Genomic DNA, 17,047 nt, shown 5'->3' with positions numbered 1-17,047 from the left:
TATTGAGGTAAATTATAGAACTCTACAGTGCAGTAGGAGGCCATTCAGCCTATCATGTCTACACTGACCACAATCTCACCAAGGCTCCATTCCCATATAGAGAGAATGTTTCCTGCATTTACCCTCGCTAGTCCCCCTGACACTAAGGGGGATTTAGCAGTGCCAATTCACTTAACCGACACATCTTTGGACTGTGGGAGGAAACTGGACCACCTGGAAGTAACACACGCAGACAAAGCAAGAGTGTGTAAACTCCACACAGACAGTGACCCAAACAGGAATCGAACTCGGGTCCCTGGTGTGGTGAGGCAGCAGTGCTAACCGCTGTATGACTGTGCCACCCATGAACCAGGTTGAGATGTGTCTTATACCATGTCCCAAGCTTTTCTAGTTATTAGTGTAACAGTATTTGCAAAATGGGCCTTTCCTCCCAACTGAGGAACGATTAAAATGAGCATCAGAAAAGAAATAAGTGGGGCTAAAAAAGTAATAAATACAATTAGCTCCATGATGAATATCTGGACACAGTACGGCTATTGTCAAGCTTGATGGTTATATGTAGTCATTTAGAGATTGGATAAAATTGCAAACAGAGCCAGTAGTTTCAGCAATGTAAAGGGCAGTTCAAATCCTCTTTGCTCTTCTGTTTGTCGAAAATGTAGGAATTTTCTGGGGTCTTGAGAGGGCAAGTGAACAAAAGATGTGTCTTAGTCAGAAGAGAAAGAGGGCTTTACTCTGATCTTCGCCAAAACTGAGTAGGCTGCTTCAGTAGTTCTGTCAACACTGCTTCCATTCATGGGTTAGCCATGCGCACTCAAGAAATCTGAACTTTTCCTTAACTGCAGTCAAAACTCTGAAAGAAAATTGGAACGGTTTCAAAGAAACAAGTGCTATTCCCACCCCCTCCCCACCCCACTCCGAAAAATCCTTCTGGAAAGTTGCAGTGCACTTTTTGCTGATGAAGTGCCAAAGTTCCTTAAAATGGTCAGAATCTCAGGGTGTATTAAGGTGCATATTCAAGATTGTGATTTTATTACAGCTGTTTACAGTGAATGTCTAGCTTGCAATCACTGTAATTCTGGGCATTAAGCTTCATAATAAACTCATTGTTCGCTGCGTTTTCTGTGGACATGGTTTGGCAGCGAGTAAAACGTCCCCTTTGCCTTGGCAGTTATTGCTAATTTGCATTTTAGACTTGGAAAAAAATGTTCGCCCATATGATGGAATAATTAATCTAGGAGCTGTTCATGAAATTTCCTTCCCATAAACAGAAACTCCAGCTCTTTAAAGACTGACTTCTATTGTCCTCATCTGACACTGAGTGTGTAGCTGCTGTATAACCAACAGGAATGAACTTGCACCTGCGACATTGAGACTGTGTTCAGTGAAGTTGGAAACTTGTGCCTTTATAGTCAGATCCTTTCAGTGCTTAAAACTCCCAATTCTGTTTGTCAAGTATTGCTGTTAGAGATGCAGAAGTTTGATTTTTACATTTACAGTTTCCCTCTTTTCGTCTCTCTGACTGAAAAAGGCGACTTAATTGATTTAATTTGGAAGATGCAAGTCCAGTTGTGATAGGTGAACAAATGGATCTTGGAATACAAGCCTATCAATAATGAAATGTTGCACTACAGGTTAGCAAAACTATAAAACAAATCAAACCAAAGACTGGGCTTTACTTCTAGAGGGATAGAATTGAAAAGTAGGGAAATTATGCTAAATCCCATATAAAATCTTGATTATTCCAAACTTAGAAGTTCAAGTCGCTATATTGTAAGATGGGCATAGAGGCCCTGGAGAGGGTGCAGAAAAGATTATCAAGAAGCGTGAGTATGCATATCAGGATAGGATTGACAGGCTCTGTCTTCTTTTTGATAAAAGAAGGCTGAGGGGTGACTTAATAGAAGTCTTCAAAATTATGAAAGACTTTGATAGAGTCGATATAGAGAGAATGTTTCCTGTTTTGGGGATGAGCAAAACTAGAGGCCATCAATAAAAGATAATCACAAGAAATCCAAATCAAAAGAAACTTCTACGTTCAGAGTGATGACATTATGGAACTTCCGTGGGCGGAAGTAAATGGTATAGTTGAATAAGGGAAGGCATTCAAGCATAGCACAGAGAAAGGCATAAATGGTTACAATGATAGGTTTAGATGAGGAAAGGAGAGAGGAGACGAGTGAAACATAAACGTCAGCATATGGAACAAATGACCTACGTGATGCCATATGTCCTATGTAATCCTATGTATGTAATCTTGTCTGACATAAATGAGGTCTCCTCCTGCACTGCAGGGTTCTATGATTCTATGATCATGAAAGTTAGTGGAAAGTGTGAGGGATTGAGAGAATTTAGAAACCAGCAAAGGGCAAAATGTTGAAAATAGAATATGAAAGCAAATAGCCAGGAAATTCAGAGGGGATTATAGCATTTACATGTATATAAAAAGACAGAGAGTAGCTAAAGTAAACATTGGTCATTTAGTGGCAAAAACAGGAGAGATTATCCTGGGGAATGTTGAAATGGCAGAGATCAAACAAATATTTTGTGTCTGTCTTCACAGTGGAAGCCACAGATTTTATCAGAAATTAAGGATAAGCAACAGGTTAATAAGAGTTGGTCAGAGATAAGTATTAGAGAAACTTAGGGGATTAGAAGTCAACTAGTCCTCAGGTGACATGGTGGCACAATGGTTAGCACTGCTGCCTCACAGCACCAGGGACCCAGGTTTGATTCCAGCTTTGGGTGACTGTGGAGTTTGCACATTCCCCGTGCCTGTGTGGGTTTCCTCTGGGTGCTCCGGTTCCCTCCCACACTGCAAAGGTGTGTAGGTTATGTGGATTGGTAAATTGCTAAATTGTCCCTTGATATCCCATAATGTGTGGGTTAGGAGGATTAGTAGGGGAAATACGTGAAGTTACGGGTGTAGGACCTAGATAAGATGATGTATCAGAGAGTCGGTGTAGATCTGATAGGCCGAATGGTCTCTTTCTGCACTGTAGGGATTCTCTGGTTCAATGACTTGATGGTTCTAAAAGAGGTAACTGCAGGCATAGTGGATGCTCTAGTAAATGGTTGTGATTTTCCAAAATCCACCCTTCCTAGAAAAGTCCCAGCACTTTGGAAGTTAGCAAATGCAACACCTCTATTCAAGAAAGAAGTGAAAGCAAAAACAATGAAATACAGGTGAGTTAGCTTGACGCCAGTTGTCGGGAAAATGCTGGAGTCTGTTATAAGGGAGACTTAACAAAGCATGTACAAAATCACAGCATGATCAGACAAAGTCAACATGGTGTTATGAAAAAAGAATTGTGGTTGACAAATTTATTAGAATCTTTTGAGCGTATAACTGAAAGGGTAGATAGTGGATGTAGTTTCTTGGATTTCCAGAAGGAAATCTTTGACTATTAAAGATTAATGCATCAGATATAAGTTCATGGGGGTTATATATTTGCATGGAGGGAGGATTAGTAAATGGACAAGCAGCTGAGAACCGAGATAAATGGACATTTTCCAGTTGGAAGACTGTAACTAGCTTACAGTGCTACAGTCTAAGCTATTTGCAATCTATTTTTATCATCCCCACAGAGATGGATCATTTTTAAAAATAGATTTGGATTTCCAGTGACCAACCTAAAGGATGAGATTTCAAGTTATAAGACTATTGCAGTGACAAACAAACTAGAATCAACACTAAACAATACTTAGCAGGCCACTAATATTCTAAACTCTGGAAAAGACATCCCTTTTTAGTGTTTGAATACACTCAAAAACTCTGCATTGCATTTATGCATCACCACAACTCTCCACAGAATTCCAGTCTTTCCCGGAACTAGTCCAAAGTTACTCCCAGCTTCCAGTGGGCACATTTCTCGCTGATTTGCTGAGTTGTAATATCCAGTCACCATCGCGGGTCCTTTCCCTCGTTCATCCGAGAAACCCCAAAGCCTTCCAGTAACATGACTCACTATTTGGTGATTCATTCCCACAGTCACATCAAGGTGAATATACCAGGGACCTTAAATGTCTGGCACAGTGGTTAGAACTGCTACCTCACAGTGCCAAGGATCCAGGTTTGATTCTCCGACTTGGCACTGTCCATGTAGAGTTTGTCCGCTCTCCCTGTGTCTGTGTGCGTCTCCCCCAGGTGCTCTGGTTTCCTCCCACAGTCCAAAGATATGCAGGTTAGATGAATTGGCCATGCCAAATTCTCCCTCAGTGTACCCAAACAGGTGTGGACTGTGGCTTCACAGTAACCTCACTGCAGTGTTAATATAAGCCTACTTGTGACTGATAAATAAAACTTTAAACTTTTATTTCCATGACTTCCATCTCTTTGACCAGAAAACATTCCTGTCTGCATTTTCTCTGGTAGCCAACGATGAAAACAGCCATTTTCCTTCTTCTGCTCTCTTTCTTTCATGACATTTCTCTCTCACTCTCTCTGTGGCTAGTGCTTTTTTATATATCAAACCGCCTAAAGCAAGAACAACTGTCTTTCTCTTTGTGTTCATAAGTTAAAAGTGGGTTTGGATTTCATTAAGTCTTAACCTAGGCCCCATGGTAACCATCATCTGGCATGTTGCCAAGCAGAGTGCAATGCCACTTCACAACATCCCTCTCTTCCAGGGCATATTGTTTTATTTTAAATTAGAAAGAGACAATCCAAATCATGTTATTTATAAAACCGTGCATTCTTAATATCCATATTAATCACTTAAACAAAAGGACCAAGAGTAAAATATCCATGTTTGCTTATAATACAAAGCTAAATGGGAATTCAAGCTGTGGATAGGACACAGAGGCTGCAAAGACTTATAGACAGATTAATTGAGTGAGCAACAGGTAGCAGATGAATAATATGGGCAAATATGTTGTTATTCACTTTGGTAATAAGAATAGATTTGTAGATTATTATTTAAAAGATGTGAAAGTTGTAAATGTTGAAGTTCAGAGAGAATTGGGTGTACTCATCTAAGAAACATAAGAAGTCAGTATACAAGCACAGCAAGTAACTAAGAAGGCAAATGGTATTTTGTCATTTATTGAAAGGAGATTGGAGTACAAGGGTAAGGAGATATTGTACAATTGGATATGGCTTTGGTGAGATAATGCTATACTGTGTGCAGTTTTGGACTCTGTATCTAAGGAAGGATTTACTTGCATTGGAGGCAGCACAATAAAGGTTTATAAATTGGCTCCGGGGATGAGAGTTTGTCCTGTGGTTTGGGCCAATACCTTTGAAGAATTGTTTAAAATAAGAGGAGCCCTTGTTGCAAAATTTAAGTTTCTAAGTAGTCTTGACACTGAGAGGTTCTTTCCCTTGTCAGGGGAATCCAGGGCACAGCCTCAGGATAAAGGCTTGATTATTTAGGATTGAGATGGAGAGAATTCTTCACTTAGCAGGTTGTGAATTTACGCTAGGGAGAACCAACACAACGTATGACCAACATAAGAACATTAAAAAATGGAGCAGGAGAAGGCCATCAACTAATCAGGCAGCCCTAATAAACAATGATTTCCAACTCCTAGGTGGATGGCAGCGAGGGGTTACTTTTCAATTTAGGCACAGGGTGCTTGCTACCTTTTAATTCATTCCTGTCTGACTTTCCTTAAAGGGAAAGGGGTGACCAAGGTTTAGTGAACAGTTATCTGTTTGCACTCAAAGTGGCTACAGCCACCCATCATGTCCAACCCCGTATCCTTTTTTCCAATTGAAGTCACCCACTACCTCACAAAGTGGAGAATGTAGTTCCAAGGATACTGTTGTTGGCATGGACCACTGCCTGCTCGATATGCATGTCAGACCAGCCTCCCTTCTATTGACTCTGTCTACACTTCCCGCTGCCTCGGCAAAGCAGCCAGCATAATTAAGGATCCCGTGCACTCCGGACATCCCCTCTTCCACCTTCTTCCGTCGGGAAAAAAATACAGAAGTCTGAGGATATACACTAACCGATTCAAGAATAGTTTCTTCCCTGCTACCGTCAGACTTTTGGATGGACTTACCTTGCATTAAGTTGATCTTTCTCTACACCCAAGCTATGACTGTAACACTCTGCACTTTCTCCTTACCTTCTCTATGAATGGTATGCTTTGTCTGTATAGTGTGCAAGAAACAATACTTTTCACTGTATGCTAATACATGTGACAATAATAAATTAAATCAAGCCAAAAAGTAATTCTGGTGGGGGAAGGCGGTAGACTCATTCACTTCATTTTAATGGTTAGAAAATACTCCAGGGTTTAGTGCTCTCCCAATCCAAAACCATGACATGCATTGCCACTGTGAAAGTATCACACCAGGACAGTCAAAACCTACAGTTAGGTTAAAAAAGGGTTGAGCTGATTGGAAAGGTTCATATATTTTAACTGATGCCAGACTCTCAGGATTGCTTTGATTAATTTCCAAGCATTTTAGTCCAGGCGATAAACACCAAATTAAGGACAAACACTATTCTACTAAGAAGAGGTTTGAATTTATTGTTTAAAAATTTGCAACTCTATCGCTTATTTGCAACTTCCTCAGCACAAAATGTTACTGACTATCATTGCAAGACAGTAAGAGGTCGTGCTGTATGGTAATGGAAGTAACTTCATAAGAATTCTGTCTCCAGCCTGTAAAGAATTGACCTTTGTTCAAAGATTAGTGTTTGTGTATAGAACTCTTTGGCATCAAGCCTTTCACTCCCAGTTGCAGATTTCTCTGTGATTGCTGAAGTAGGTTTGTCAGTAGCCAATATGATGTTATGTACCGTTCACTCACATTTACAGCAGTAGTCCGATTTTCTGTTGAATTGATAGAGGCTTCCAGTGAAGTCGTTTGACCTCTAACCTGTAATTCTGTAAAACAAAGCAAGCTAAAATTTCTGCTTTATTGTGCACCCTTTGGAATCTAAGGCGAACCCCACTGATAAAGTTTATTTATTAGTGTCACAAGTAGGCTTACATTAACACTGCAATGAAGTTACTGTGAAAATCCCTTAGCCGCCACACTCTGGTGCCTGTTCCAGTACACTGAGGGAGAATTTAGCTCTGCCAACACACCTAACCAACATGTCTTTTGGACTGTGAGAGGAAACCCATGCAGGGAGAATGTTCGCACTCCACATAGACACTGACCCAAGGCAGGAATTGAACTCGGGTCAGCAGTGCTAACCACAGTGCCATGATGCCGCCCTAAACATTTTGATCTGGGGGATCCAAAATCTTGATATGGAATTTGGAATTTTTTGATGGTGGGAGCACCTCCAGGGCTTTGATCCATACCCAGCACAGAACTCTGACAGGAACTGAGAGGTGTGCACTGCACATGTTAGACTGCTAATGAATTGGACACAGATGCTCGCCAATTAAATGAATGCAGAAACACTAAACCGCCTCAAAAAAAGGAAAGGCGAAGGCCACTAAACAACAATGGAACCTGGCTGCAAGCTGACCAGTCCTCAACACAAGGTGCATGCCTGCGGCCAATTTAGTTTAAAAGTGTGGCTGGCCTTGGCAGTAAGGTCTGTGCGGCTCAACGGAGGTTTTCGCTGCAGGAGAATGCAACAATCCTTAACAAAACTTAGACACAGTAACGGAATTTAGCATCGATCAAAGTTCAAAAGCCTTTTATCATGTGTAGAAAATCTAACACACTCAATGGCAGGTCTGACAATTTTTCTGAGCTGATAAAGTATTTGGAGGGTTGATCATTGTTTATTTTTCATATATTCAATTCAACATGTGTGGGCTTCTTGATAATCAACATTTTTGCCGTAAAAGATGTTTTTTGCATTCAGAAGTTGGAGTGTTACTTCTGTGTTTTATTCACTTTAATATGAACAAGTAGAAACAGTACTTATGTCCATTTTCTATAGGGGTGTGTTTATTTCAGAGGACTTTATTATTTTTGCCAGTCAAACCTTGCCCACTGATCACCTGTAGTAGGGTTCACAAGTGACTCAACAACCTCTTAATTATTTTGAGAAAACCAAGAATGTTAATTCAGCTGTGACAGCTGCACAGTTGGATATGATGGGCCCTGACAACATTCCAGCAATTGCACTGAAGACTTGCGCTCCAGAATTGCCTTGTCTTTAGCCAAGCTGTTCCAGCACACCCACGATACTGACATCTACCCAGCAAACCAGTCTCCCATCCATTGGCTCTCTCTACACTTCCCGCTGCCTTGGCAAAGCAACCAGCATAATTAAAGACCCCACACACTCTAGACATTCTCTCTTCCACCTTCTTCTGTCGAGAAAAACTTACAAATGTCTGAGGTCACGTACCAACCAACACAAGAACAGCTTCTTTCCTGCTGCCATCATCTTGAATGGACCTATCTTGCATTAAGTTGATCTTTCTCTACTCCCTAGCTATGACTGTAACACTGCATTTTGCACTCTCTCGTTTCCTTCTCTATGAATAGTATGCTTTGTCTATATTGCACGCAAGAAACAATACTTTTCACTGTATGCTAATACATGTGGCAATAATGAATCAAATCAAGTCAAATCAATATGAAATGCTGTGCAGGTATGTCCTGCAGACAAAGACAGAACAATCCAATCACACTCCCCCGCGGCCCCCCAAGTATCACCTCATCAGTTACTCTCAAACATTAGTAAAGTGATGGCAGGTATCTTCAGCAGCTTTCAAGTGCAACTTGCTTAACAATAACCTCCTCACTGATGTTCAGTTTGGGTTCCACCAGGGCTGCTCATTACAGCCTTGGTTCAAACATGAAAAAAAGAGCTTAACTCCAGAAGTGAGGCAAGAGTGACAGCCCTTGATATCAAGGCTACATTTGACAGTGTGTGGCATCGAGGAGTCAATGGGAATCAGGGGAAGATCTCTGCTGGTTGGAGTCATACCTGGCACAAAGGAAGATGACTGAGATGGTTGGAAGTCAGTCATCTCAGTTTCAGGACATCACTGCAGGAGTTCCTCAGGTTGCTGTCCTAGCCCGAACCATCTTCAGCTGCTCTATCAATTACCTTACTTCCATCATAAGATCAGAAGTGGGGATGTTTGCAGATTCAGAGCCATTCGTGACTCCTCAGATACTGAAACAGTCCATGTCCAAATGTAGGAAGACCAGGCTTGAGCTGACAATGGCAAGTAACATTCACGCCACAGAAGTGCCATTCAATGACCATCTCCAAAAAGAAAGAATCTAACCATTGTCCTTTGACATTCAATGGCATTATGATCACTGAATGCCCCTCTATCAACACCCTTAGGGTTATCATTGACCAGAAAATGAACTGGACGAGCCATATAAATACTGCAGCTACAAGAGAAGATCAGAGGCTAAGAATTCTATGGTGAATAACTCACCTTCTGACTCCTCAAAGCCTGCCATCATCTACAAGGCACAACTCAGGAGTGCAATGGCATACTCTTCACTTGCCTGGATGAGTGCAGCTCATTTAACATTCAAGAGCTTCAATGCCATCCAAGACAAAATACTTTCTTGATTGGCACCCCTTTCTCAAACACCGATGCACAGTAGCAGCAGTGTGCACCACCTACAAGATGCACTGCAGGAACTCACCAAGCCTCCTGAGATAGCATCTTCCACACCCACAACCACTACCTTCTCGAAGAAGGGCAGCAAACACCAGAAAAAATCCTCTCCAAAGTGACACACAAACCTGACTTGGAAATATATCATCTCCGTTCCTTCGATGTCGCAGAGTCAAAATCCTGGACCTTCCTCCCTGACAGCACCATGGCTGTACCTACACCACATGGACTGCAGCGGTTCAAGAAGGCAGCTCACCATCACCTTCGCAAGGGCAATTAGGGATTGGCAATAAATGTTGCCCTAGCTAATGATATCCACATTCTGCAAATGAATCAAAAGAAATTGTAGGAAATGATGTACATTTGTGTGCCTCCATTTGTTGGTATGGTCAGTTCTCTCATTTGAAAAATTACATTCTAGTCCTTATCATTGCTCAGTGAATATTCTGAGGATCTGTTACTGGTGTAGGGTCTCATTCAAACTGAGCATAGATCACAAGATCTAACACAGATCACAAGATCTCACACAAAGTATTTATGACCCAACAGAAGGAGGAGACAAATTGGAGGGAGGTAATGGTGACCAGACCTGGTGAGCAGTCCCTGCCCCTATCCCACCTGTTTGACTGTCTCGAGGGTCCACCAAAAGGCCAGATGTGGGAATTATAGAAATGTCATGTCCTTTGATATCGAGTAGCATCAGGTCCTCAGGAGAAACAGCATGGAGTCAGTTCCTTTCTTTATACTTCTGGTGCGGTAGCAGATGGTGTTCTCCTGAGGCAGGGAGTGGAGGAGTCCACAGTGAACTTTGAGACCATTCTTAATGCTTTTGGCATCTATTTTAACCCAAAGCGAAACTTAGTAACAGAACAAGCACATTTTAACCAATGGTCACAATGATCCGGGGATCAAATTATTTCTCACCAATCTACATTGCCTCTCTTGTTCTTATGGATGTGGGATGCTGAAGGATGAGCTGATATGTGACTACATAGTCATGGGTATGTGGGATGAAAAATTCTCTGACTTTGTAGACCACTGACATCAGTCAGTTAGACGTCTCACAACACCAGGTTAAAGTCCAACAAGTTTATTTGGTAGCAAACACCACTCGCTTTCGGGGCTTTGCCCTTTCATCAGGTGAGTGGGGAGTTCTGATCACGAACAGGGCATATAAAGGCACAAACTCAGTTTACAGAATATTGATTAGAATGTGAATCTTTACAGTTAATCAAGTCTTAACGGTACAGACAATGTGAGTGGAGATAGCATTAAGCATAGGTTAAAGAGATGTGTATTGTCTCCAGACAGGACAGTAAGTGAGATGTTGCAAGTTCAGGTAAGACATGGGGGTTACAAATAGTGTGACATGAACCCAAGATCCCGGTTAAGGCCATCCTCATGTGTGCAGAACTTGGCTATCAGTCTCTGCTCAGTGACTCTGCGCAATCATGTGTCATGACAGCCGCCTTGGCGAGTGCTTACCCGAAGATAAGAGGCCGAATGCCCATGACCATTCAAATGTTCACCAACAGGAAGAGAGTCGAGCGGTGTTCATTCATTCATTGTCGTAGCATTACATGCTCAGGAGCAACATGCCTACTCTGTAACTTGTTTAGTTATAGTGCTAATAAACAAGTGTTAAGCAAGTACCGGGGTATGATTACAATCTGTCTAGTGACCTAGTACCATGTCTAGAGTCCACGGATAAGAAAGACTATCTCAGAATGAAATATAGTGAGGAAAAAAACAAAGCATTGGAAGTTTCAGCTTATCCCTGAATCCTGACACTTTTTAGCACCTGTCTCTGGTGTTGTTTCTTTTAAACAACAGGAGAAACATTGCTCTATAAACTTCCAGATTTTTAAGACAGTATTTAATGTAATAAAAGAACATTTTAAAGAGAATTTGCATTTATGTGAGATTATTGCTTCCACAATTATTAATATTGCAGGTGTATCCTGCCAAATAAAAGTTACTGGCTTTAACCTGTATAACTTCAATGTAACTCGCTAGACTAGAAAGTTTGAATATTATTTTACGAATGCTTTAACATTATGTATTAAATTTATGATGTGCCACATAGGAGGCTTTAAAGAATTTTCTAGTTAATGCACTTATTGTATTTGTTTTCATGTGCAGTGAATTGTTTTGTTCTAAGTTTCCCTTCTGAGGTTGATGTTTAGAATAGTAACACTTCAGCCAAACTGCGCCATTTCTGCGAACGCGACTGCGTTTTACGATTTTCATGAAAAAGGAAGTACGAAAGATTAGATGTACTTTTGATAGAGATCACCCTCATTCTTAAGGGTTTTTTTTTTGCCTTGTTTGGATCTCACCATGGTCTGCAACATCCAAGGCCAGGAACGTAGGTGGGTGGCTTGCTGTTGAATGAAGTAACTGTAAAGAGTGAATATCCTCTGGTGAAAAAAGGAGAGAGATCCACAACAATGCACATTGTCCAGTATGCAATTTTACATCATTGGTCAAGCATGAAATGAAGGATGATAACTCAGTTCACCCATGCATCAGTTTGTATATTATCATCATTGAATTTGGGACTGATAAATTGCTATTAATTTTGTCGCTAAGCGGCTTTGATAGCTGAGTTGCAGTCCTTCAGCACCCAGTCATGTAGAGGGGGAGGATTCCAAATCTTATTCCTCTCTATTGCGAACACTCTGTTCTCAGGAACAATAAAGCAGAAGCTCAACTTCTCAGGCTGAAGAGAAAAATAATCAACAAAACTGCTGCTCCTGATGCTATATAGTGATTTTAGGGGAAGGTTCAAGACAAGACAAGTTCAGGACCTCTGTTGTTGTGATCTGCATGTATGTTTAAGGGAGTATATCTTCAATTGCTGTCTACCGCAACATGACATGTGATGCGTAATCTCAGAAGACTTGCAGACAGAATACATCAACAGTAGTACGGATCAAACCTGTCTACTCCCAATTAACATTGCTTGTAGACAGTCTCACCTTCAAATAAAGGACCCACATTACTGTTTTATCAATCCTTATTATATGTTTGGTATGTTTGTGATAAACAGAAGAAAGTAACATCTATGAGAAGTCATATCAATGAACTTGCTTTCACCTACTCTCCATTAGCATAGCCACATGCACACAGTCACACACGCGCAAAGATATGGCACACACATACAGATACAACATACACGTACACACATGCACAGGTACATGCACACAGTCACACATGCGCAAAGATATGACACACACATACAGATACAACATATACACGGGCACAGGTACATGCACATATTACACACACACTAAGATATAACACATACAGAGACACACACACACACACACACACACACACGTACAGATACAAGGCACACACTTGTGCATGCACACAGACACATAGGGACCGATTTTTTTTTTTACCATTGTCATTCTAAGAGCATAATGCAGATCCAATTTAGAAATCTGCTTTCAGGCGCCCCCATACGCACTCAGCTTGAAAAAAAAATCGGCAGTCGCATTCGCGCTGTGGGCGGGGCTTAGCGCAGCTGAAACGATTGGAGCTCTGAACTGCGCATGTGCAGTTAGAAAAAAATTTGAAAAAGCGCACCCATGTGAAAAGTGGGAGTGATGCCTCCACACACATCAACCCCTACTCCCACAGACATCACTGCCCCCCTTATCTACCCCCCCCCCCGCCAGCTACCCAAACCAATTGCAACTCATGTCCACTTCCACCCCCGCCAATCGTCTGCAGAATGGCAGTGGATATACATACCCCCCCCCCACCAGAGATCCATCTGCCCCCCCCACCCCCTGCCAGAGATCACCTGCAGAGTGGCAGCAGATGCCCCTGCCACCCCCACCAGAAATCCATCTGGCCTATCCCCACCGGTGGGCGATGGGCCTTCACCCCCCTGCCCTCCCACCAGACATACATCTTACCCGCCTCCCTTCTCCCCCCACCCCAGAGAATGGTCTGGCCTCACTCACTTCCCTCCCACAGAGGAACATCTGACCCGCCTCCTCTCCCTCCCACCACCAGACAATGATCAGCCCTCCCCACCCCCCCGCCACTCCCAAGAGATACACCTGACCCGCCTCTTCCTCCACCCTCCACCCACCCACACACACAACACACACACACACACACACACAAAAAAAACCAGACAATGATCTGGCTTGACTCCCCTCCCCTCCCCCCCCAACCAGAGAATGATCTGACCTGCCTCCCTCCCCGCTCCCCCCTCCACCAGTGATCTGAGTAAGGGAGCCATTGGAAGCTCTGAACTCGCTCTTCAGCAGCTGGAGCGCCCGATTCAGACTTTTATTCGGCAGGCCCATTTTGGTGCGATTCCGGATCGACAAATGTGGTGGTAAAGGAGAAATGCCGATAAAGTTGGGCAGGCAGTTCATTAATTCAATTGAAAAACGCACAAATGCATTTAAATCACCGTTGGCCGCAAAGCGGATCACCGCCATTCCCGGGTTTCGGTAAAGTGGCCATCTGCGCGGGCGCGGGCATGGATTGCGTTAGTGGCCTCACATCCAACTTTACCATGTTTTTGTGCCCAAAATCGGGTGGGGGCAATTGTAAAATCAGGCCCTCACACGCACAGTTGCACGCATGCAGACACATGCATAGATACATGTATGCAGACACGCGCATACATACACATACACACATTGTGCTTCCTCTATCCACCATGATCAACGGCATAGCGTCCAGCCACCAGGCTCCTGCACTCTTCAATTCTCTTCTAAACCTTCCACAGTTTGAGGTAAAACTCCTCAGAATCTTTCTTGAGAGTTGGTTGTTGGATAAATATAGTCTGACACATCCTCATAGTTACGCTATTTAACAGTACTGAAAGATTTATTTTAAATTTATCCCGATATCAAAATTGTATCTGGCTTGGTAAATGATAAGAACAATCTGCGTTAATTGACTCACATCTGTCCAAGAGCTGCAATTTTACTACAGAAATTATTGTCCGATGTGACTCCTGGAACATCGGAATGCCACAGCTACGATTTTTCCCATCTGTTATTTGATGGAGGAAGCTCACACTTTGGTAAACCAGACACCATTGATCCCTTTTCCTTTTCAAAGCTGATCGTTATTGTTAGAAAAACTGCTGAAGGTGCTCACCCTGCATTGTTCCTCTGGGGACGATTGTTCTGTTTCAAGTTTGCTTCTGAAATATATAATTGGCGCATTGTTCTGTAACCATCACAGCAAGACATTTGCAGATGGCTATAAATGTATTTTCAAAACATTAATTGGACCCAGATTGTGCATGCAAAGTGGCTGACTAAGTTTCTTGTAATAACACAGAAGGATTTAGAAAAATGCCAAGATTTTTGAGCCAACAAATGAAGCTGATTTTGTGTCCGTGGTGAGTGTAATAATGCACTTAATGCCAATGCAAAAAGTTAAAATGACTCCCTTAAGGTGGTAGTGACATCATCTGGCGTGTACATTGGGAAGAGTTCTTTATTCGACAGAAATTGGCTTGGTTTTGCCGTGATGAAAATACCTGCATTTAGTTGATGATTTCTTCTAACTTCTTGGTCAAGAGCCTCACAGACAATGAACATAACTCCCCATGGTAAAATAAAATATAACTCAAATTAATCTGTCCATGACTCATTCCCATGCATGTGTGAGGTGAGCATGGCAGGACAGTATTAGCTGGAGAGATCAAGTGCACAGAGGTTAACATGACTCAATGGAAGGATTGAGCATTTAAAGGGTGGAAAGGAATATTGATCAAATGAATTAGAAATAAGAATTAAATGTTCATAAAAGGCTCTCTATTCAGATAACAGGTTTCTTTGCAATTAATTCTTATTACAGCCAGAAAGCACATCTGGAAGGATTACGTTGCTATTTTATTCACATTACTACTTACTAACTGAGTAATTTTACAGGCCCCCTAAATTAGCCACAATCAAAAGTGAATATTTAATCAATAAACATTTGGTGAGCTGATACAAAATGAATGCTGAGCGAATGTTCAAGAAAGCATTAAAACAAATTTATGTTAGTGTAATGACTTCAATCAGGCCATCGAGGTTGGCCTATTGGAATATGAGCTCCCTGATTAAGAAGTCAATTGATGAGCCAATCAGGGGATCTTTTCCTTGTAATTAATTGGGTGTGCCAGTCCCTCTGGCACCCTGGAAGGTTGACTGCTGACTCTGTGTACTGCTGTTGGAATTTGTGATGACTTCAGCCAGGCTAATGAGGTTGGCTTGCTAGAGTATGAATGGGTCCTATGCTCCTATCTACGGGCACTTGGTGCAGAAGGGGCAGGTTCCTCGTGAACTTGCTCCTGGCCTAGTGGGACGAGCCATCAATAGGTCCACACAGCGGGCGATCGATAAGAGTCGTCAATCCTGACTGTCTGTCCCTCTACCGCGGCTATATTTGCTGCCAGGTGTCCCTGGAGAGGGAGCATGCGGTGTCCACAGGCACAGTTGATGCCTTCTGTGCCCGCTGGGCATCGCAGGAGCTGGGGTGTATTATCAACCGCGATAATCACATTTTAATTTGATGTTTTAAGTTTTCTTTTGACTTTGTTTTGTGTTTGGGCTGCCCCTCCTCCTTTTGGGAAGCTGCCTCTTTTAATTTATTCCTAAGTTAATTTGATTTTGTCTAATTTGTTAATACCTTAAAAGAAGTAGCTGATGAGTCCTAATTGAAGGTTAAATCAGGGAGCCTCATGCTCCCTATTTAAAGCATGTGTCAGATTCCCAGCCTGCATTCAGCAAGGAGCAACTGGACATTTGGCTGTGTACAGATGTCTGGTGTAAATAAAGTAACTTGGTGATGGGACTTTTGCCTCTGTGGAGTTATTACAGATTTGTAAATAAGGGGATTTTGCTGAAGGGACTTTTGCCTCCAAAGACTTATTACACTTTGCTGCCATTTTATTTTTCCCTTTCAGGAAGGAGTGGACCTCACAACATGGCCAGGCCAAGATAATGGCTTATAGAGCACTGTTAGCAATCATGGGGGATACCAGTATTTCACTTCAATGCTGCAGTATCTTTCAAGATTCATTTAATTTCAATTCACAGTACTGTACAGTCATTTTTAATACAAAGGCAAATGCAATCCCCATTTTAAACAGAACACATATGAAATTAGATGTTGCTATCCATTCCATGGGGTGACATGGTGGCACAGTGTTTAGCAATGCTGCCTCACACTGCCAAGGACCTGGGTTCAATTCCAGCCCTGGATAACAGCCTGCACGGGTTTCATCCAGGTGCTCCGGTTTCCCCCCACATTCCGAAGATGTGCAGGTTAGATGGATTGGCTGTGCTAAGTTGCTTTAGTGTCCGAAGATGTGCAGGTCAGGAGGATTAGCGGGGTGAATCCATGCGGCTGCAGGGGTAGGACCTGGGAGAGATTCTGTAAGCAAGTAGGTGCAGATTTGATGGGCTGAATGGCCTCCTTCTGCACTGCATGGCTTCTATGACTCAGGGGAACGATAACATGTCGTACATGATACAGTTGTGCATTGGTGAATGTTCTT

General features: G+C 42.3%; 1 protein-coding gene across 1 annotated transcript in view; it reads left to right on the top strand.

Annotated features, from left to right (window-relative positions):
- Nucleotides 1–17,047, top strand: part of afap1l2 (actin filament associated protein 1-like 2) — a 231,168-nt gene that overhangs the window by 106,828 nt on the left and 107,293 nt on the right. The window lies entirely within an intron of this gene.

Source organism: Carcharhinus amblyrhynchos, chromosome 17 (assembly GCF_965287045.1).
Source record: "Carcharhinus amblyrhynchos chromosome 17, sCarAmb.v2.hapA, whole genome shotgun sequence".
Classification (NCBI taxonomy): domain Eukaryota; kingdom Metazoa; phylum Chordata; class Chondrichthyes; order Carcharhiniformes; family Carcharhinidae; genus Carcharhinus; species Carcharhinus amblyrhynchos.
This window is presented reverse-complemented; position numbering and strand designations above follow the sequence as displayed.